Consider the following 21,865-nt stretch of genomic DNA (forward strand, 5'->3'; position numbering starts at 1 on the left):
ATAGAAAATGAATTGGCAACTGTAATTGCCAAGCATTCTTGGTTAACAAGGTTTTACAAGTTGTCCGTTTTTTATTTGTCATTGGTTAACAGGGTTGCACAAGAAATTCCGATTGTAGATTCACTAAAACAAGCTTCTAAATGTTAAAGAGTTGCTGCCTTTCTCTGTTCATGTAACAGGTTCTTCGACCATTCGTTGACACAAAACAAGCAATATGATGATGTCACTATGGAAAATTGCAACTGAAATTTTATCGACCAAATAAAGTCAAATGTAAGTTTAGAACTCAGGATAGATCAGTATAGTCTTTAGTTGGTATGTTGTTTTTGGGATGGATCCACCACTGACTGGACTTACCAGGTCAGAATTGATGTTGCGGACACGCTTGTATTGGAGTCTGTAGGAAGCTACATTGCTTCTGTGCAGTAGCAGTAGAGCAGTAGAGGTTGATGTAATATAACTATGTCCACTAACATAATGGGATTTGATCAAATAAACAAAACAACAACAAAAAGAACCAAGACGATATTGTAGACTTTTTCTTGTCTGGACACATTTTCATTTATTCTTTATAGCGGGTGGACCCGCTTCCCTTTTAAAAATCCGAATGAGTCAAGGGTAAATAAATCAGCCAAATAAGTGAAAGCAACAAGGTTCCGGCCCTAATGAAAACTTTCAGCGTGATAGATGAACCATAATATTGGCCCTGCTCCTCGTATTCCACATTACAGACCAGAATGGAAATGGCTTCTCTGTAAAAAAAACAGTCCCGTACTCTAGTTGTGCCTTAAGGGCTTCATACAGGCTCAGCACTTACCGCCTCACTTCTGTGACAACTCGTCATGCAATATTTCTCCCAATATCAGGATATGTTATGAATTGTTGTGGTCTTGTATATCTGACACACAGATGTATGCGCTCGCTCGTGCAATAGAAAGCTTCCGTTTCATTGGTAGTACTTTGTAATGTCGGGGACTAATTTGTGTCCATAGCTCTTAGTGATTATTTAACACACTGCATGTAACCGTACAGTCCGTATATATTAAATAATCTGTGCTTCTACAAAAGGATGCTACGCCTTTCCATTTGTAAGTTGTTTGAGCAAGGCCTCTGTGTAAGTGTGGCTTGCTGGCAAACCTGTGTGATTTTTACTGTTCTAATATTTCTGAATTATGCCCAGTGACACAGGGAGGTAAACTTCATCAGTCTGGAGCCTTTCACAACACAATCTAGTGAAATATGCACGTCAAATATACAGTGTCATAAGGAATAAACTCCATTGGGGTAGAACAGCAGTTATATTGCCTGCAGTTTTAACTTGTATTGCACTATTGCGTGCAGTAATAACATCTCTTGTAACATAATGTACTAATATTGTTAAGTGCTTTTATAGCTATTGATATAAACTCATTGCAAATATATCAGCATTGGCATATAGTTTTTCTTTTATCTGTCGAAAGACGGTTGCAATCATTTTCATTTTTTCAAACCAAAGTGATAAAATCATTTATTATGGCTAGCATACTCTGATTACGTAGATGATGCTATTTCAGCCGGAGAATTAATAAACAACGATTAAAATAATCAAAAATAAATACATTCCAAGGTTTGATTACTGCCCCGCTGATTATTTTCTCCTCTAATTGTACAAGTAAATTGCCATAAGATAATGAAAAACGTCCACCACAAGTTTGTAGAACTAAAAGTGACGGCCGTTAAAGTACACAACAACGAGGATAGTTAGGTTTCGGACGATTAAACAAAAATGTCACTAGAAAGTTTGTTGCAGCGGTATTTGAGTTCCATTTGTAGATGAACATATGAGGCACTTTCTGCATTCATAACCATCTGTTGCCCGTTGACATTCGGATGGAAACGTCTTCCCGGGATAGGTCACATGGATCTAAATCACAACCTGAGACGAGGGGAGCCGATAACCGAGGTAAACGAAGCAGGCGAGCTGATGAGAAAGAGCTCCCATCAGCCTCATTACATTATTGCTTTCATACTGTGACTCCAGACCTCCTCTGATTCGAGGCAAATCACAACGTCTGATTTGATTTAATGCGGCTCTGCGTGCTGCACTGCATGCTGTTCCTGTCTCCCTCTGTTACACTTTCCCACCCTTCCTGTCTGAATTCATCGAAAAGGCATTTGTAAAAGCTGAAATGGCCCTGAAAAACCCCGACACGATTCACACATTTGCAGACGTTTAGCTATTAATATGCTCCCTTGTAGTGTTTCATTCCACTGTGTGTTTTGAAGAATGGGTGCTTGTGTTAACGCAGTGTAATGTTTTAAATCTAACAAGAAGAAACCTGTGACTTGAGCATGTTTTTCGTGCCATTGAAGGCTGGGTCAGCGCAGAATGCCAATGAGGAGTGCTTGGCTTAGTTTAGGCACGAATAACGTTATACATTCTGATTAAAGAAAGTCTCTCTGCAATCTAATTTCCTGATGAATGTGGCCTCCGCCTTTTTGTAAGGGATAAGCTAATGGGCTGAGAAACACGGCTTTCGAACAATTAGCGCTCGTAGCTATCAACATTTGATAGAGGCGCTAACGTTCGCTAGACACAGAAGACGTGGACCGAATGCGAAGTCGCTTTGCGTTTTTGTAATGCTTTTCGTATCGTTCATATCTTCTCTTGGCAGCGAGCTCCTCAGCGTCAAAGGAGAGATGACCTTTTAATGTGTTGTGGAAACCCAAATTCCCAAAAGTCCAAATCCATATCCACGGGGTAACGCATGTTGTTCGCCCGGGAGAACATTTGTATTCCTGCAGCTCTGTGCGCACTCAAGACCCTGTGGCAGCTTATTTGACTCATGGCTCACCCACACTGTAGTGCAGAATAAGCTCTCCACTCAGACAAGAAAGCCGATTTTCACTCTCCCACTTTGATCAAACATTCAGTGAAAACGCTTGCTACTGGCTGGAATCAAACGCACTGCCATGCAAGTCATTGAAACCACATCAAAGAAAGGAGATCGCACAAAGAGATCGCTATTAGAGTGTAATAGTTGTCTTTGTGCGGTCCCTTTGCATATCCTAATACCAGCAGTGTGTACTTTAATATAAAGTACTGCTACATTATATAACTTTACATACCTTTTAAGGCTACTCATGTTGAAAAAAACTGTCCACGTAATCCCCCCAAAATGCTCTTTTTGAATACTCTTGTAAAATGCCATGTGGTAACTCAGAAGGAACTTTGGCTTTTTAGTGCTCTGATTAATATGGCATGCAGTTAACACACCAGTCATCATTTTGTGTTCATGAAAACTGAAATATTTTACTTTGAATGGTGCTATAGATGATTTTAAATTCCGAGCATATTTTATTGCCTCCACGCTGCTCTCAACATGGCGTCGGCTGAGCCGCTGACTTGCGGCTAACAGTGCTGACAACGGCAAAGTGCTGACAGATCCAATAGTCCTAACCTGGAGGCGAAAAACGGGGGGTGGGAAAGAATACTGATGAATAACAAATGTTAAAAGAAAAATGTTCAATTTTAGAACATTTAGATATTGTGTTTGTCACATTTACAAAGCTGCACATCTCTTTATTTATCATAAATTATTGTGGAACTGGGTGGACATGTACGTTTCTCAGTTCCTCATATGTCCAAATATGCTATGATACTACAGATCTGCATATCAAAATGTAAGAAGATGCCGCCACAGTGAGCCGGCTATAGACGGAGATCTGTAAGTGACGGGAGCATAATGCATTTTATGCAAACATCATCCTCAACCATGTCGAGATTTGTCACAACCGTTCCCACCAACGCGCCTCTTGTTTGGTCTCGTTACTGGTGAGCGCTGATGGCTTCCGACCAAATCAGACAGACTTAACACCGTCGGCGCTGGTGTTCCAATTCGGGCCGACGCTTTATGGCACGTGTCGTCTGGATCCAACACCTTCCAAAGAAATCAATGGCACACGACCGTCCGAGGCGTCCCCGGTTAATTCAAGAAGTCGTCCTGTTGTGGGCGAAGAGAACCCACCGCTTTTTATGGCTCTTTTATTTCTTGATGAGTACCATTATTTTCCAGGGGCAGGCTTCAGTGCTCCGCAGCTGGCTTTTTTTTTTCTTCTTTTTTATCCGGTTGAGACAGCATGACTGCATTATCCTCCTCCTGGTAATGAATTGGCAGGAGTTATGTGTGTTTTATTGCTATTGTTTAGCACTTTAGTTGTGAGGCTGATTTCTCTGTTCATTCTCTGAGTATACGGCATATCTCATCCTTGCAGGCCTGAATGCCTATTTATGTGTTGTAGATGTTTTGCCAAGGCTGCAGTCTGCGGAATAAATACTTATCCTTCTCAAGTACATTATTTATTTTTCTTCTACACTATCAGCCTGCAAGCTTCCCCCATAAAGATCATTCACTTTAAAGCTAATTAGATTTATTCGGGCTCGTTACGATGCCGCCTCCCCGCGCTAACACAGTCAGGATTTCATTGTTGCTGTTGTTTGCGCTCTGAGTTGACTACAACATAAAGCTTCTTTATCACCGTGGCATATACTTGGCTGCCTCAGCTAAGTCGCTTCTCCAACATTATTGTGGTTTGTTCAAAGAAAGATATAACGTCAAGAGATTTGAAAACCAATTACCGATAATAACCCGTGTCATGCATCTCTGGGCAGACCCGCCTTTTCCTCATCTGCTGTCAGGCTACGTAATCTTGCATGTTTCTGAAGCCAACAAGCACAAATCTACTAAAAAAGCCCCTTTTGTGAGATGACTTGTTTCACGATCAGCATTTGATCAATTTGGTCAATACTTGGAGAGTCTAGAAGAGCTGCAAGATTCAATTATTTCAACCCCATTCATGTTAGCATCGTGCTAAACCCGAAGTTAGCCAACTTGATCGGCAGACGTCTCAAAAGTAGCGTGCAGCAGTGAGATAGCCGACAAAAGTGTTGTATACACTGTACATATGTGCTCAATCCTCAACAACCCGACACTTATTAAAAACCATAATTCCTAAGGACAATACTCTTAAAACTGCAAACAGCACCATTTGTTTTTCCCCCCATGTCACTATGAGAATGTAAATATATGTACATTGATAATGCATATGTGATTACCTTAGTAGATGGCTGTATTTGTGCGACGTCAACCCAATATTTCAGTTATTTGATCGCCATACATAATGGGGGAAAATGTGTAAACTAATACAAATGTGGTTACAAAATAAAACATTGTTATAACATGTTTGGTCATATCCTCCAGCCTTAACACATCACTTAACAAACATCTACAGAAGCAGAATTCTATGTGTAATATTCCCTCCACTGTTAGCTCTGTTGGTCTCTCTTTTTAAGGAAATATCAAGCTTTTTAAATGCTCCATTTCCGCCATTTCCATCACCGTGTCCTCCAGCTATAGTCGCTTACTTTGTTTTTCTGCTGCTCTGTGTTTATTGTACTGCTGAATCTGCAGTGAATGAGCCAAAACAGTAAATTTGGAGGCCGTTTAACTAAAACAAAGAGCTTAAAGACACTCTAAAGCTCTGTAGAGCCGAGAGAAGCTGCAGAGAGAGGTGATGATTCTCAGTGTGCTCTTCACTACAAATTGCACCTTTGACATTACACTTGGAAAGAGTTCCGTTGTGGATGTTTTCGATGTCGCACTGTCACAGCATACTGCAATTGTTTTCAGTCTCCTGTCAGCCGTTTCGTCGCTTTATCCCACTCAGCAGCTTGGTTGGTGGTTGCTTGGAAAAGCTCGTCTGGCAGCATGGCCAAGAAATGAGGCCAGTGAGGAAATCCAGTGTGTAATTGCAGAACTCACAGCAGCCGGGGTTAGCTCTTTGTGCAGGAGCTGAGATACAGACCCGGAGGGTGACTTCTCAGGGACTTTTGATGCAAGACCGGCAGGATAGTCAAGTCGATACCATTTAAATATTATATCAGAAATTGCAAACTTGCCTCACAGGGCTTTACAATCTATAATTTACTAAATGGACATCATGCTGTATTGAAGAGTACTTGAAGCTGTAGCGATTACTGAGGTAATGAATCAAGTGAGAAGTCGGGTCATTTTCTCATAGACTTCTATACAATCAGACTTGTTTTTGCAACCAGAGGAGTCGCCCCCTGATGGCCATTAGAAAGAATGCAAGTTTAAGGCTCTACCACATTGGCCTCACGTTTCAGACGCGGAGGTCGCCTCCTGATACCAGTTTTGACCGCAGTTTGTGCAATTCTAATAATCACAGAATTTTGTATTTTAGAGTATACCGAAGGAAAAGTAAACATTTGACTTTTCCTTCAGGATTTGTTTATCTTTTACATCAAAAACCTCACAAATCACTCTCAAAAACAACTAGAACCTGTCAACTGTCCCTTGTACTCCATTTTTGTTTTCTCATCACGGGCAGTCAGACTTTTGGAGGCTAACTAATTTGAAACACTATTTCGTACCGCCACAGTTTCCTAATGTACCCAAAATACTTTTACACTCATTAGGTGGCCAGTCTTGGCCCTCCCCATGCGCAGTTTCCTGCATCACATTTTTTTCCATTGAAAGTGCATTTTAAAGGGCCCAGCATCCCGTTTTCTCCATTGGATGGGCCTGTTAGAGGGCCCTGCATCGTGTTTTTGACACCAGTATGATTAATATTTTGTCTATTTGTTTTACTGTTGACTTTCATCCTGGCAAGTTTCAGTTCGCCGTGTAAACAAAATGTTTTTCCTCTTCATAGCAAGACGGGAAAATGTATATGACTTAAAAGAGTAAAAACAAATGAATCATTTCATTATTTAAATCCCGGGTGTCGACAGCATTTTGTTGAAAATACATTCAGCTACCAACCAAATACGGTTGAGAGTAAAGACACCTTCTGACACGTGGTGGAGAAAAGACATACGGGTCACTTGACGGGAAACAGAAGACTGTCTCACATCAAAGAGGACTCAACTAAGTATAAAGACACGTGCTGGAACAAAAACACATCAAATATACAGTATGTAAAAGAATAGCTGCCAATGTGTGATTTGATGATTTTGGATTACATACTGGCAGAGTATCCTGCAGCGTTGTCTTTTTTATAATAGTCTGACATCAAACCCAAAACACTGCTTCGAAAACTTCCCTTGTCATGAGGAAAATTAGAAGTCACAAAATTCCCGACACTTAGCTGAGGACTTTCGTCACACTAGCGTGACCAAAGGAGACGTCTCTCAAAAATATGAGGGAATGGTCACGCTCTGCAAATACCCTCCATTTGCATCTGCATGTTTTTAGATAACTCAGTCTCTTAAAGTTGTATTGTAGCCATTCTTCTCTAACGTTCTCGCACACGCACACAACGGGTATTGGGACCTCTGTCACCTTCACAAAGCACACCTTTTCTTTTCTTTTTGCCCTTATCTTGACCTTTCAAAATCCGATGTCCCAACTTTATCATTTGTTCCAGCGGGGTAAAGCTCATCCTCTCCCCTCCCCGGGCTTCTTTTCTTCCCGCCGCGCCTTTTGCTGTAGCCCCTGATTGTGCCTCCTTCATCTTGTCACGGCCCTTTCGCTGTCACAGAGGAACAGACAGTGATGGATGCTAATCACTTTGCCTGTGTGCACCCCCTTCCAGCCTACGAATACGTGTTGTTGAGCTCAGGCTGCATTCATTGTGCGTTGCATAAAGAAGTGTGCACACACAAAAATGTGAAAAATAAACAAGAAATATATTGTGTATTTCTACTAAATCATTACCTCAAACTACAAATGATGAAAAAAAAAAGATTTCTCCCTCTGATGTGAAATGCAAAGTGTGCTTTCCCCGGACTCTAATCTACTCTGCTATTCATATTGGGTTTATAAAGTGCAAGAAATGAAACACTTTACAGTCTGAAATATCCAATATCTTCTTCTTTTTATTTTGTGGCCCCAAAACCATTTATTTTCTTCACTAAAAAGATGAAGTTCGGGCTGGGAGAGGTCTCTCGGTGAAGCTACCTCCAAATAACCACTTTGATCTGGGCGGGCCTCACGCCGTGTTTGTTTGCACAGATGGCTTTGTTGTGTTTATTGCTGTGGTTTGTTGCTCACTGTAATCGTTTGAAATATTTCTGGGCGGCTGATTCAAATGTATGCGGCACAAAACTATTAGAAGTCAATCCCCCCCCCCACCCACTAGTGCATAAAGCCCTTTTGTAACATTTATCTCTGGATTATTTGGTTGAAGTACATACATTGTGGTGTGGCATGCACTGTTGTAAACGCATGTCTGCCATGTTTGTTTGACAAAGCTTTGTGGGTTTGCTGATATTCCATTCTGGCAAAATGATGAATAGGAGCGAGCCCGAACACACTCCTAAACAATGCATTGTGTTTGATGAGTGCCTCTTTGTAGTCCATTTCCAGTAAAGACTGAATTCCTTCGTTAGAAAAACGTTTCCAGCAATTTAGTATTAACGAAAATCAGCCGCAGTGAAGGACATCAACCCTCTCAGCCTGATGTCTAGAAACTTGGTGGACAAAATGCATGAAAGCATGTTATGTCCTAAAACTCTTCAGACCGATGGATTTGTGTTCATGGTCCTGGAGAAGAAATAATGGTGAGTGGTGGGGAGTTCCCAGGCTTTTAACCGTCTTTTTTTTGCTTTGTCTAACATGCAAATGGTAAAATACCAACAATTAGGAAATCAGAATATATGAGATTTCTGCAGGAAAAATAACTTTGTTTGATTAATCTGATAGCTGTTGACATGTGTTGATTTCAAATTATAGCCCAGAGGCTTTCCCAACATAGACCATCAATGACTAAATTTTCTTTCCTTTTTGTTTGGTGAAAGTGAGGACAACAGAATGTGTTCAAACCAGAGCCCTGCCTTTTGAAAAGTGTATTTTCCTGAATACTCCCCTGAACAATTGACCCGCCCACAATGGATTGTGGGATATTGAGGGCTGTGAAGTGCACCGTCATTATGTCCAACACATGGAGATAATTCCCTGTTGCCTTTGTGTGGACTGAGGGTCAGCTCTGACATAATTTAGTGTTGAAACGAGGAGGCTCCGGCCCGTGAACAGTTGCCGGATCTCGTCTTTCTTCGGGGGCCGTGAGCTGGCAAATCTGTGGCGTCTGACGGTAACCAGGTTTACGTACAAGGCAGTGAAGCATATTGACCTGAAACATATTCTTCACTGGAGCTTTGCCGCAATTCAATAGGCACCATCCTTGTGGAAAAGTGTCATTGTGATTTGTCCTTTTCTGCTCCTGATGGCCGATTCACCTCGGTCTCTGAGTGATGAGCAATGGATATGAATCGAAGTGTGACATTTGACCCTGGAACTTTTTAAGTTACAGATGGTAACTTGTTTGTCATAGACAGTAGTTTAGTAGATGGACAGATAATCTGCGTTCGAGACTCCTCGGCTCTGATTGGTGGTTTTTACTCCGGGCACGGTGGAATCAAAAGCCATTAGGAGAAAATGAACTTTTCACAGATCATCTGTCTCATGTACTACTGTCAGGATATATTGACAGTTTGAGGAAGATATGACAAAAAAGTCATTTTTATTATAATAACCAACGGTTGCTTTAAAGTCACAATTTGAACAAGCTCAAAGTAAATGACTCTCTTTCCATTCATTTATCTTTGTTTTCTTACATACCCACCAAAAATGGGATAACAAGTCACGCAGACTTTAATATATATTTATATATGTCATGTTGCTGCTATTGTTGTCAGGTGTTTCGCAATAACTTTGATTTACAAGCACACTTATAGTAGCTGCTCAACCAAACGTCCCAGCAGGGAGATTAGATATGTGCAAGGGCACAACATTTTTTTACTATTATTTATTTCTCAGCTTTGCGATCACAGCTACTGTGCACTCTTACTAGGACAGCTGTTCTTTACAGACTGTGGCAAGGTTATCTGGAGCGTGATAAATACTCTATATCATAGTGAATTATGTAGCCAGCCCACCTGCAGTGTGCACAAAAGGCTCGCATCCAAAGACATGCAATATATATGCAAGAGATGACAATTTGTTTCCAAGCGAGAGCCTGATGACTCGTTCAGCATTGGAGCAATATTTATGACTCGGCTCAAACGCTCTTGCTCTGCCCCGCGGTGAGTTTTGAGCTCCGTGTAAGAACTGAGAGATTCCTGACCCCCCTTTATTTTAAAAATCAAGATGAGCTGGAAGGAGTCCGGAGATGTGTTTGGTTTGCTCAAGTTCTCGAGGCCTTTTTTTTTCCTGTCACAGCTCCTCCGTACACTGACAAAGAAGGATCGCTCCCTTGGCAGATTGTTTTGGCCACTGGCCCACACATGCATTGAACTTTCAAGTTGGCACGAGGTCCGCCTTTCTTTTGTGTGACTGGAATCCACTCCAGGGGGAAGTTCAGTCCAGGAGTCTTTAATGTGGGGCCGGACAGGAATATACCGAAGCCGTGTGTCTCTCAACAGCGCAGTTTAAAATCGTGTCAGTAAGTTCAGGAAAAAGTTGCCGCGTCAGTCTTGCGGGCACACTTTGACTTTAGGAAACATGATACACAAGAGAAATCAGGAAAATGTCAAACAAATATGACCAATTAATTCCATCCCACAAATTGTAGTAATTATAGAATACGTCCATAGCCTAAAACAACCTCCAGAGGGAATGACATAAGGGAAGCCATGAATTTAAATATGTGATTTAATGCACATTATATATTTTGTTATTTACAGGGAATGTGAATAAATGCCTGTTCCCTAGAGGGTTTTGTCTACTGAATGGGTGAAGTAAATGTGACTCTGACATATATTCAGTGATCTTCTGTTTCATGTTCGATAGAAAGAAAGGAGAGAGAATTTTGTCCACAGATAACTATAAAAAGAAATTGTTTCTAAATGGAACAATGAATTTTAATATGGCTTTCAGGTCATATCGCCCCCACCCTCACTGCCATGCAGAGTCACCATGATAAGAAAACAGGAATACTGTAATCCAATTTACCGTCTCCGTTTGTCCCACTTGTGGGTTTCCTCAGTGTGTTACAGTATTGGAGTTGCTCATTATAGTCTCCCATTGTCATCCATCTTTAGTGGCACACTTGGCCCGGAGTCGGTAATCAAGTTAATGAAAATTGATGACTCCCCATCACTGGCTTAGACATATTGTCTAACATGTTCCCGTCAAATTTGAAAATCAAAACTGAAGTCGGCTGTCAACACATCACAGCTGCCGAGATGCTTCCAAAGTTCAACACATCGGGAAAGGTCGCTTTTCTAAGAATAGACGTAGAAGGTTTTGGAGGAAAGGGCACTGCTGAGTAGAAGCTCAAGAACAACCAGCGTCATTGCAAGACATGTACAGTGTCAAAATAACACCAAAGTACTGCTTAATATTAGCGAGACAAAGACTGGAATGGGCATATGTTTGCGTATTCATCTCAAGATGTGCTTACCATTCAATTGCTGGAAAATGCAATTCATACATGCGAAACCTTCAACTGTCAAAAGTGTTTGATACAAAGTCGCACCATGACTTTTTCAGTGGTGTTCCCTAAAGTCTTGGTGTCTTAATGTGGTATTTTCAAGGAATTCTTGCCCATACCATAAATTTTCAATTGGTATAAAATCATTAATCTCGCACTAAATCGGTGTAATAAATGGTATCATCCCAGGAAATGCTGAAAATACCTATGATACATATAAGAGCTTGGGTATGGCCATCATATACATGCATCATAATGTTCTAAGCCTTTATACACTCTAAAATCTCAACATTTTAAGAGGTGCCTATACAAAAAAACAATATTTATTACAGAGTCATGACTAGAAACACTTCACACACAGTGCTGTGCTGCTTCTCAGATTAATCTTTAGGTTCCCAGCTTTCAGATGATGTATAGCATTTCTAGCTGGCATATACTGTTGACCTGCTATCTCCCTCCGAACATCCCCTGTCCCCTAAAAAAAAAGAGACAAAAATGGTACTGTGGTGAAGAGGAGACGAGTGGAAGATGCTGCTTGCCCTCCGTGACACTATGCTGATTCCACTCACTGAAGTGTGTTTTTCACTGAATTGAGTCGAAAGGACTCATTTTTGGTAAATAATGAATGGCATTCAGTCACCTCGAGATTAAGGCTGTTTTTAAGCAATGTCTACATTTTTTCTTGAGTGCCTCCTCGAAGGAAGCTGCCATCAGGGGCCGTGTCCGACTCTTCACATCGGCTTCAACTCTGGAGTTTCCTTTTTGCCATGTTTGGAGGCCCGATCACATCTTTCTACCTTTTTTATATATTGAGCTATCAGCTATTTAAGCTTGACTCTCTTGGTTTTCTCTGAGCCATATAATGTTTTTCTGATACATTATTGACACTAGTATAAAAAAATCACAATTCTTAGGCTTGGGGAGCTTGTTGCAGAAGGGCTCTGCAAAGGAATGCTCCGAGCCGAGAATATTTTCAGGACGCTAGCTGCACAGTCGGGAAGCAGGGAATGATTCGAGCAGAGCCCCCCGTGGTGCCGGATCGACAACCGGGCCCCAGGAGGCGTGGTGTAATGGAGAGATTTTGACTAAAACAGGCAAATTCTAGCAGCAGCCTAAGTCTACCACTTTCAGTCCATCGGGTCGAAAAACTTTCTTAGACATCTGTAAAGTTCTGCGACTGCATCATGCACAGTTACGATACTTTCACAGACATATAAAAACCCCGTAGATGTACCAAAGAGCGATTCTGTGGTGGTTCCAGTCTCCAGGACCACATTGTGCCGTGATGACGCACACAAACACGCAACGACGCGGCCAGGTTTGACGTCCTCTGGAGTCTTAATTTCCCTTCTTTTATAAACTCATCACCCGGTCTTTTGAGACAAAGCATCGGGTAGGAAGTCACATTAATCCAATCTACTGGAGATAAATTGCACGTTCACGGTTTCCTCTGCTGAAAAGGTGGGTAGGAATTGGGGTTTAAGTTAATCTGCAGAGATTTTCCAGGATCAATTGCCTCGGCTAGACTCAAAATCCTGCTGGAGCTCAAAGGATAGCCTCAGCCTTTAGCGGTTGGCACCTGCATGGACAAATACATCCTGGACGGTTGGATGGATTTCGTTCGCCTCATAATCGGACTGAATATCCCTCATCAATCAGTAATAGAAGCGGTTAGCGGTAGTGGCAGCTACAGGAGCACTCAGGGCTTCTTGTGTTGACTGAAGACAGAATGTCCTAGATGGGTAAACTGCATCGTATATTAGCCCGTAACAACCAGGGTCGCTGACACACAGAAACCTCTCTTTTTCAAGTGTGGACATTCACTTGCAATAGTCCCTTTTTCATTGGCATTCTGTTGCCGGAGCGACAGCCTCGGCCCAAGTTTTACTTCGGCTACTTCATTTACAAATGCATTGCAACAGGAAACACAAAGGAGGCCCATTTAGGGTCTTTATCTTGTCAAGTTTGAAAAGGTCCCGCCAGTTGAAACATTTACAGACGGTGTGTTTCTTCAGCAGCCCGTTGGTTTGACTCGCTCAGGTTAGCTGCTCGAGGAAGTGTCAACACCAAGACAAAGGGAGAAAAGCTCTCCTTCAGCTTTCGAGTGTCATGCTCAGCGAGGGCGGGAGGGGGGGGGGGGGGGTGTTATTTGTTTTCTGTCGAAACCCTTCGAATGACATGAGAAAGCAGTAGAACGCACTCGGAAGCGAAGTGCTCAGTAAGCCAGGCTCAGCAGAGCCGGAGATGGAGTGAAGTGCTTCTGTACTTGTTTCCAAAATCAAGGAGGTGTGCTGGTCATGTGTGTTTTTTATCAATAATACAAATCCCCGCGTTGCATTCGCTTGTCAGCCAGCGGCCTTGCTGCGTGCAGGGACGGGATAGATTTCGCGTCGCTCGCACGGAGCCGCAGTTCAACTTCAGCTTGACTGAGGTTGACACTGAATATCAGTGAGTGTTTGAAGTGGGTCAGGTCGTACAGCAAAACTGCTGTAAGTTCCCTTTTTCTTCTAAAGCACACCAATGGAGATTCTGCTGCATCAGAGTTCTCTGCAGTGTGTGTGTGTGTGTGTGTGTGTGTGTGTGTTGCTGGCAAAGTTTCAAATCTTTTGAGCTGCAGTATATGACATGAGCACAAACAGTTTGCACCTCTCATATTTTTCTGATGTTGTTTTTTTGTCAATAGACCTTCTTTTATTCATTACATGTCCGACTCAATTATCTCCTCCCTGTGTGCACTGAAGGACTCCAGCCTCGCAGCTTCAAACCACGGGGAGGGAAACAGTTTTTATTTCCTCCTCCCGGATCTCATTTCAGAAGTTTTTTTCGCCAATCTTTTCTGGAAACACTTTACTCAACAATTGTATTGCTGGCATCTGGGGGATACAGACCAATACCCAAAAGTCAAGAAGAAAATATAATAAATATTTGAAACCATTCACTGATAATAAAAAGTGCCTATGAACATATATAGTGTGTCACCCGGGATACGGAGCATGTTTATGATGCCTGTTGGTTGTTTTAGTTCATGGTGTAGTGTATATTATATGCAGACGATGACTGTGCATGATTTCCCTCTTTGCTCTTTTATGGAATTTTAGATGACCCTGAATACATCACATTTGGATTCATAATGCAGGCAGTGATGGGATGGGATTCTTTACAGCTGACGGGATGCACCACACGTTTTATTCTTTCCCCCTTTTTTTCTCATTTAGTTGTTAAGGTCCTTGGATCCTTTATTTCTTTTTTGAATCCCAGAAGGTTGAGAACCCCTGCAGTAGATTCACAACATCCCCAAATATCAGTCATAAACCCAGTGAATAAAATGTTACGATGCCAAACAAAACAAGTAACTCGTATGATAAAGTAATATTAGGTTTCAATCAGCAGTACCAGATTGCTCAAGAGCCGCTCACGATATATATATATACGCTAACAGTTCTCAGTGGTGTATTTGAAGCACACATACATAATCTTTTCCCATTCTCATTTCAATGCTGTGAGAGCGCTAATGCACCGTGAAGGATGAGCTATTTAGAAGCGGCCCAGGAGTCAAGAAGTCTCCGCTTCTTATATGCATCGCTGTAATTATTTTGAGCAACTTTTTTTGTTTCTCAACTGTCTCAGAGTCTGTAGTTTATCTGTGTGGGTCAGGGTGGTTTTTAAGATGCACTCGCCAGCTCGTACCCTCTGCGCACGGAGCCTGGACATGGAGCCCCCCCCCCCCCGGTTGCAGGCGGAGTCCCGGCCCTCAGGAAGTAAAAAAAACGGGTCGGAGCCAGTCCGGCGCTATCGGTGCCTCTGCCTGCCTCTTATCTACCGCTTCCAGCATGCAGCTGTGCGCGTACTGGATCTGTGCTGCTGCTCACACGACGGCCTGCTTTTCCTTATCAGGAAACTTTTTACAGCCCAGAGGGAAGAAAAAGAGGTTCAAGTTTTTTTATTTTTTAAATGAGGATTATTAGTGTGGAAGGTGTTGCACCACCAGGACCTCGTCCACTAAAACGCATTCCTCGCTAATAAGCACCCCTCTCCCTCCCACCTGCACCTGGAGCAGTGGGGAGAAGTGATTTGAGAGTTTGATTGGACTTACGTAATCACTCCCTCTCCCGGACGTAGTTCTTGGATTCACTTTATGGGTTGGATTTACCACATTAGTATTAGACCTGCTGTAATCCTCTTGTTGGACACACTTGGACTTGACTTGGAATGCTATATCAAGGCCCCGCTTCTTTGAGTTTGTTTTGGAGTCGACTTTCTGCCGAGCTGTCAAAACTCGCCGAAGGAGATTAATCCAATAGACCTCCCTCTGTCATGACAAGTAAACCGCCCCCCCCCTCCCCCGTCCCTGGGACATCAAGCTTCTCATTGCCTGTGTATCTTAATTATGATTTTTTTTTTTTGGTGATTGGCTTCCACTAACGAGGGGGAACAGGGTGAATTAATTTCAGCTGAATGGTGCTCTGATCCTCGTGCCTTTTTTCTTTCACATGTTCCCCCAACGTGCCGTTATTACAGGGCCGGGTAATGCAGCTTAATTGCTGCATTGTTATGTGCCGCGGACCAGGCTTTTACTTCCATGGCGTTTACACTACTACCGATTGGCTTAATTGAATCATTAACCACTTAACCACATAATGACATTGGGTTTCACAGTGTGCACAGCACCCTTAACACCTGTTCTCCTGTTGAGCTCCATTACGTAACCTGATGAAGGTCGAATGAACGTTGTTATTAAATATCTCGGGATGCAATTGAAGAAGACGGTGCGCGGGTGAGTCTTGCGGTTCTGCAGGATCTATAATGTTAAACCATGTTTCCTACACTCATTGCTTGAGGGCAGATGAATATGATGTTTCTTTATCTATTATTCCACATTATTCATCGTAACACACTGTGAGATGCCACGTGACCACATTGAACCCAGAGAGAAATGCATTCTAGGTTATTCCTCAGCTCGAGACAGACTGGAGACGTTTCATCATGCCGGCTTTGTTTTTGTTGAGGTGGGAATTATATTATAGGGAAGGAAAGGATTTGAGTGATGCAGGATATTTATTCTCAAGATATTTAAAAAAAAAGCAGGCTTCGTCTTTAAGGTTAAATGAAACAGATTAACTCAACATCATTTTTAAAACCCAGTCGCCAGAAAAAAGAAATGCGTTGAATGTGTAAATAAGCATGAGATGACATGGAAATGTTATCCTGGCCAAAGTAAAACAATAATATCCTGATTAACATACGCTTAGAAACTCAATCAGCAATCACTCTAACTTACATTTCTGTTAAGAAGTACATATTTTTATTGCATGGGAGACGCATCTTTTTTTTAAAGAACATCCGTTTTATGTGGAAAACAAACAAATAATCTTAAATAAAGTAATAGCAAGTCATGCTTTCATAGAGGACAAATAACATAGTGTGATTCTGTTCTTTCTTCTATGATGACTCCTGTGTTTTATGCAATGCAGCATTTTACCTAAAAACTATTCATAGACTCGTGCAAAAGTAATTCCTCCTAATCATCACTTATGACCCACTACAAGTGCGTGTCAGAGTCTATCCCTGCAGGGATCTCTGCCCTGTGCTTGGATTTTCCCTTACTGTACCTTCTCGTGTTGCTGTGTTGGTTTCTAGGCGTCGGTTTTTGGTCAGTGGGTGTGAAGCCCCTCAGCCAATAGCAGGCGAGGTCGGCACTTCATCAAAACGTATGACCAGGTCACATTGCTGTCTCCTTCTCCTCTGCTATCTGTCTGTTTCATGGATGTATAAAGAGCTGCAGGTCAGTGTGTCTGTTTGACCCAGAGTGGGGATGAGACACACACACACACACACACACACACACACACACTATACAGACAGAGCAGAGAGGCCACGACACCGGCGGAGTCGAGCGGACAGGATGAAGCAGCACCTTCGTACCAGGGTTGTGTAGAGGTCTGGGTCGTGTTTGTTTGTGCTTTGCAGTAAGACGGTCAATAAAAAATAATGTATTTGATTTGATTCACTGCTTTGTTTTCACTGACGCCACTTGCTCTCTTTACTCACTCTGTAGCTTGCTGGACCACAGCTCGCTCCGTCGCTCGTTGAGCCGGGGAGGAGGGCGCAACTCTGAATGATGCTTTTACAAACACCAACCAGCAATGCTGAATCAGCACCTTTTTAAATCTAGCTCTATTTTCACTTCTCTGCCGTGATAGAAAGCTAGACTGCTTTTTCTACGTCACTCGTGACGATAGCTGCGATTATCCCAACAATGGAAATTCATGATGATCAACTTATTGAGAATTAATTTATCGCACTCCACTAAATAATCCGATCTCGTCCCATCCCTATTCATGAATACGTTTCATATAAGCCTTGTATGACGCCTGCAGCAATGCATAATGCCACGTGGTTAGCGTTGTGAAACAATTGGTTAGTTTTATGCGACATAACGTCTTTAGAAAAAAGATCATGGTTAGTGGAAAGATGATTAACGCAACAACGTAACGCAACAACATAACGCAACAACGTAACGCAACAACGTAACGCAACAATGTAACGCAACAACGTATCGCAACAACGTATCGCAACAACGTATCGCAACAACGTAACGCAACAACGTAACGCAACAACGTAACGCAACAACGTAACGCAACAACGTAACGCAACAACGTAACGCAACAACGTATCGCAACAACGTATCGCAACAACGTATCGCAACAACGTATCGCAACAACGTAACGCAACAACGTAACGCAACAACGTATCGCAACAACGTAACGCAAGCAACGTAACGCAACAACGTAACGCAACGTCACGCAATAACGTAACGTAACGCAACAACTTAACGCAACAACTTAACGCAACAACGTAACGCAACAACGTAACGCAACAACGTAACGCAACAACGTAACGCAACAACGTAACGCCACAACGTAACGCCACAACGTAACGCCACAACGTAACGCCACAACGTAACGCCACAACGTAACGCAACACAACGTAACGCAACACAACGTAACGCAACACAACGTAACACAACACAACATTTTTCCCTGCCGATGGGCTGGGATTTCATAATTGTTGAATTCTATATTCTTTCTATGCTGGATACCTGCAGCCTTCACTGCTGGCTATGCCTTTTTTTCTTCCTTTCTGTGGATGTCAGATTTTTGCTGATGTGTTTGACTTTGGTGCCATTTAATCAGCACCAGGAACCTGTAGGCCGTAGGAAAAAAAAATCTCTTTGAACACTGTACACTTACAACTTTGCGTGTGTTATTATTAGTGTCTCCAAGGCCACATGCTCAACTTTGAAAATTCCAAATGAGCGCGTGCGTGGATGATCTGCAGCAGTTTACATCAACACAATCATGCGTACAGTACTCCTTCAGCTCTTATTAATGCAGGACCTTCCACATTTATGCACAATCTGCCCTTTACAGCTCTGAATGTCATTCCTTTAGGCACTTTCATGATATCTTCTCAATACTACAAGGCAAGGCATAACTTTGGCCCTCATTAATCAACGACCACTTTAATGTGGAAAGGAGTGAGTCCTTTTAAGGACTAAATGAACTTTTACTCAATTCTAAAATGTTAAACCAAGAGTCCCGTGGGGGAAAACTGCAGCTCTAATAACGAAAAAGGAGATCTAGCATTCTAGTGAATCTGGCTGTCTTATGGTTTTTGATTTCAGATTTGCCAGAGAAGCATTTCATTGATTTCTTTTTTATTATTATTTTTTTTTAGAGTGACTGATCAATGTGTTTGTTTGCTTTCTTTCAACTATTAATAAACATTTGACAGCTCACAAATCTCCGTAGCTGACACCGCGCTCCAAATTCAATAGCTTATATGAGGAAAAATGCTTTATTGTATTGGACAGAAGGCACAGCTCATGGTGCTTGAATGAAACACGATTATTTTTATGTGCTACCAGTGGAAAGACCTGAGTCATCGCCTCCGTCATCAAGCACACACCAACGTAATAACTGTGGTCGAATATATTCTCATGTTCTATTTATTTATTCATCCCGCTAAAACTTTCAGGGTGTAATTTGGAAAACTATGAAGGAAAGTCGTAAAAATCTTTACGACGTACAAAAAAATGTCAATTATTTTAAAATCATTAATGTAATCTGTACACTTGAGTCGGCTTGCACTGCTGTTTCGTTTCATATCTAAAGGCTTGATTCTTTTTTCCTGCCCACAGAAGATGCAGCAGTGATGAGCTCCCATCAGCCTGTAGATGAGTAAAGCACAACAAAGACAGGCGAACATCAGCAGTCTGCAGTAACAGTAAGGCCCCCATATGTGCTGTTACACACTCCACAGCTGTGAAGTTGTCATTATATATAATTATCATTATACAGTTTCCAAGTCCCCCTCAGCCCAGATCCTCCCAGTGCACATGCACCTGCTGATTGTTCTGTGAGTTTCTGTGTGATTATGGGAACAAAAGGCAAAGAGTGGCATATGGTGTAGCAACCGCACATCCAGCTCTGACACCATCCTGCTTATCTTCTTAGCACAGGTTTTTCTCTACTTTAAAGAGCAGCATTCAAATTCATATATATGTGTGATATTTGCTGGAGCTGTAAAGAAGTATAGTCAGCTTACATTTTCAACTTTTAAAGGGACAGTACACCCCAAAATCAAAAATACATGTTTATCCTCCGACCTGTAGTGCATACCACGGTTTCGTACAATATCGCATAAGTTACTCTTTTACTTTATTTTGCCGTTTTCCTACGAAAGCCAGCAACACGTGTGAATTTCCGCTCATTAAATGCATACGGTGTTTTTCAAAATAAACTTCCGTCTCCACAGGAAACAACTTAGTTAGGTTTAGGCGTAAAAACTACCTGGTTAGGGTTCAGGAAAATATTGTGAAAGCCTTAGATTTAGGCAACAGGTTGCATGACAAATAAATCAACGTTTACTTCTCATTTGATAAGGGAAACAATCGATATTGATTAACAGCACAGCATAAATATGTGTTTTTGATATTGGGGTGAGCTGTTCCTTTTTAAGGATAAAAAAAAAGTTATTTATTTCATCATTATGCGTTCACTTACAGAGAGATTTGCCTTTCTCGAGCTTAAACGCCACCATTAGCATTGCTTTTCCCTGCAGATGAGGCACTCAGTCGTCGGCTTCCCCTCTCCACACGAAGGGTAGTTTCTCACCTGTTGTTGTATCAGACTGCGTTGGGGACTTTGATCACGCCATTTCTTTGAGCACTGTGCACAATGACATATCTTTCCAGCGCTTGTTCTGTCAGTCACTATTTCTGAAGGCTGCGCACCTGTATGCCAGAATGACAACCATGAGCTATTGGCACCGAACTTTGTTTTTAATATATTGCGCTTTCAGTGTTTACCACTCATGCCATTTTCATATTGATATGCTTGAATATGTAATATAAAAAGGCACTTAAAAGGGAATGTTGTTAAATAAATCTGGTGGCACCATTGCCCTTCATGCTGGTATCGGATTCTGGCATTGTCTTCACTGAGGATCAATCATTAGATGAGTAAATAAGTGACGACAAGGAAAACATTACATATCACACACCCATTTACAGCCAGTCACTCACTCGTTGCAGTTCATCGTGGCATGCTTTTACCAGGTGAAAAGGTCCAAACTACACAGTACTGTGTGTCTTCTTCAACGTGAGGCATTATCTCTGAGGACAGACAGTGATGAAGAGGCAGAGGAAAAAGGGGGGCTGCATGCTGCAAAGTGGGAGCTTTGATGTTTTTCGTGCATTGAGAGTGACAGTGTCGAAGAAAATGTGATGTGAAGTTGTTGTTGTTTTTTGGTGAGACTTCACAGGAGTGGTGTTTCTCTTGCTTACCATTTGAAAGAGGGCAGTTTGTATGGCAGCAGGGGGTCTTCTTATCATGTAGATCCCATCTGAGCTTCTCTGCACTCTTGTGCTGAGTGCCCCCGTCTGCTCCTTAGGCACTTACGTTTTCTAAACGAGAGTAAACTAGACCGGAGAAGACTTTTTTTTAAAAACGTAGTCTTGTATAAAGGACTATGGCCGTGATTGTATGTTAAAGCTGAGGAATGCCTCGTCATGCAGAAACAGCAGTGTAGATTATAAGTAAATTACGAGGTAGATTTGGGCTCATAAACGGCCTGTTGAAATCATTCTTTGAGATTCATGAGAGTGTTCCATCAGCTAAAGGATTTTTTTCATTCCCCATGAAACATGTCCACTCTATTACTCTAGTGTTTGTTTGTTTCTTACTGGTACTAAGATTTAAAATTTTTTTGCTGTTGAGAGGACCTTGATCACACCTTGAAACTTAATTTTAGTTTAAGAGTCATAGAGAGTTTCAAAGGGACATTTCTAGATTAAATGTCTAGATTCTAGTTTAAAGGGAATATTTTGAAATACGTGTTGGCTTTGAGATGGCAGTGGACATTCGGGATG

At 41.9% G+C, this 21,865-nt stretch overlaps 1 protein-coding gene across 3 annotated transcripts in view; it reads left to right on the top strand.

Annotated features, from left to right (window-relative positions):
* gulp1a (GULP PTB domain containing engulfment adaptor 1a) overlaps positions 1-21,865 on the top strand; it is a 70,014-nt gene that overhangs the window by 6,451 nt on the left and 41,698 nt on the right. Inside the window, exon 2 of one of the 3 annotated variants that reach the window (XM_079170631.1) lies at positions 19,634-19,719. The exons of 1 other annotated variant lie outside the window; for it this stretch is intronic. The gene's annotated coding sequence lies outside the window, so the exon portion shown is untranslated. Of the gene's footprint in view, positions 1-19,633; positions 19,720-21,865 lie in introns of those variants that run through there. One more of the 3 variants, XM_079170635.1, reaches the window with a different exon arrangement.

The sequence above is a fragment of the Pholis gunnellus genome, assembly GCF_910591455.1.
Source record: "Pholis gunnellus genome assembly, chromosome: 12".
Taxonomy (NCBI): domain Eukaryota; kingdom Metazoa; phylum Chordata; class Actinopteri; order Perciformes; family Pholidae; genus Pholis; species Pholis gunnellus.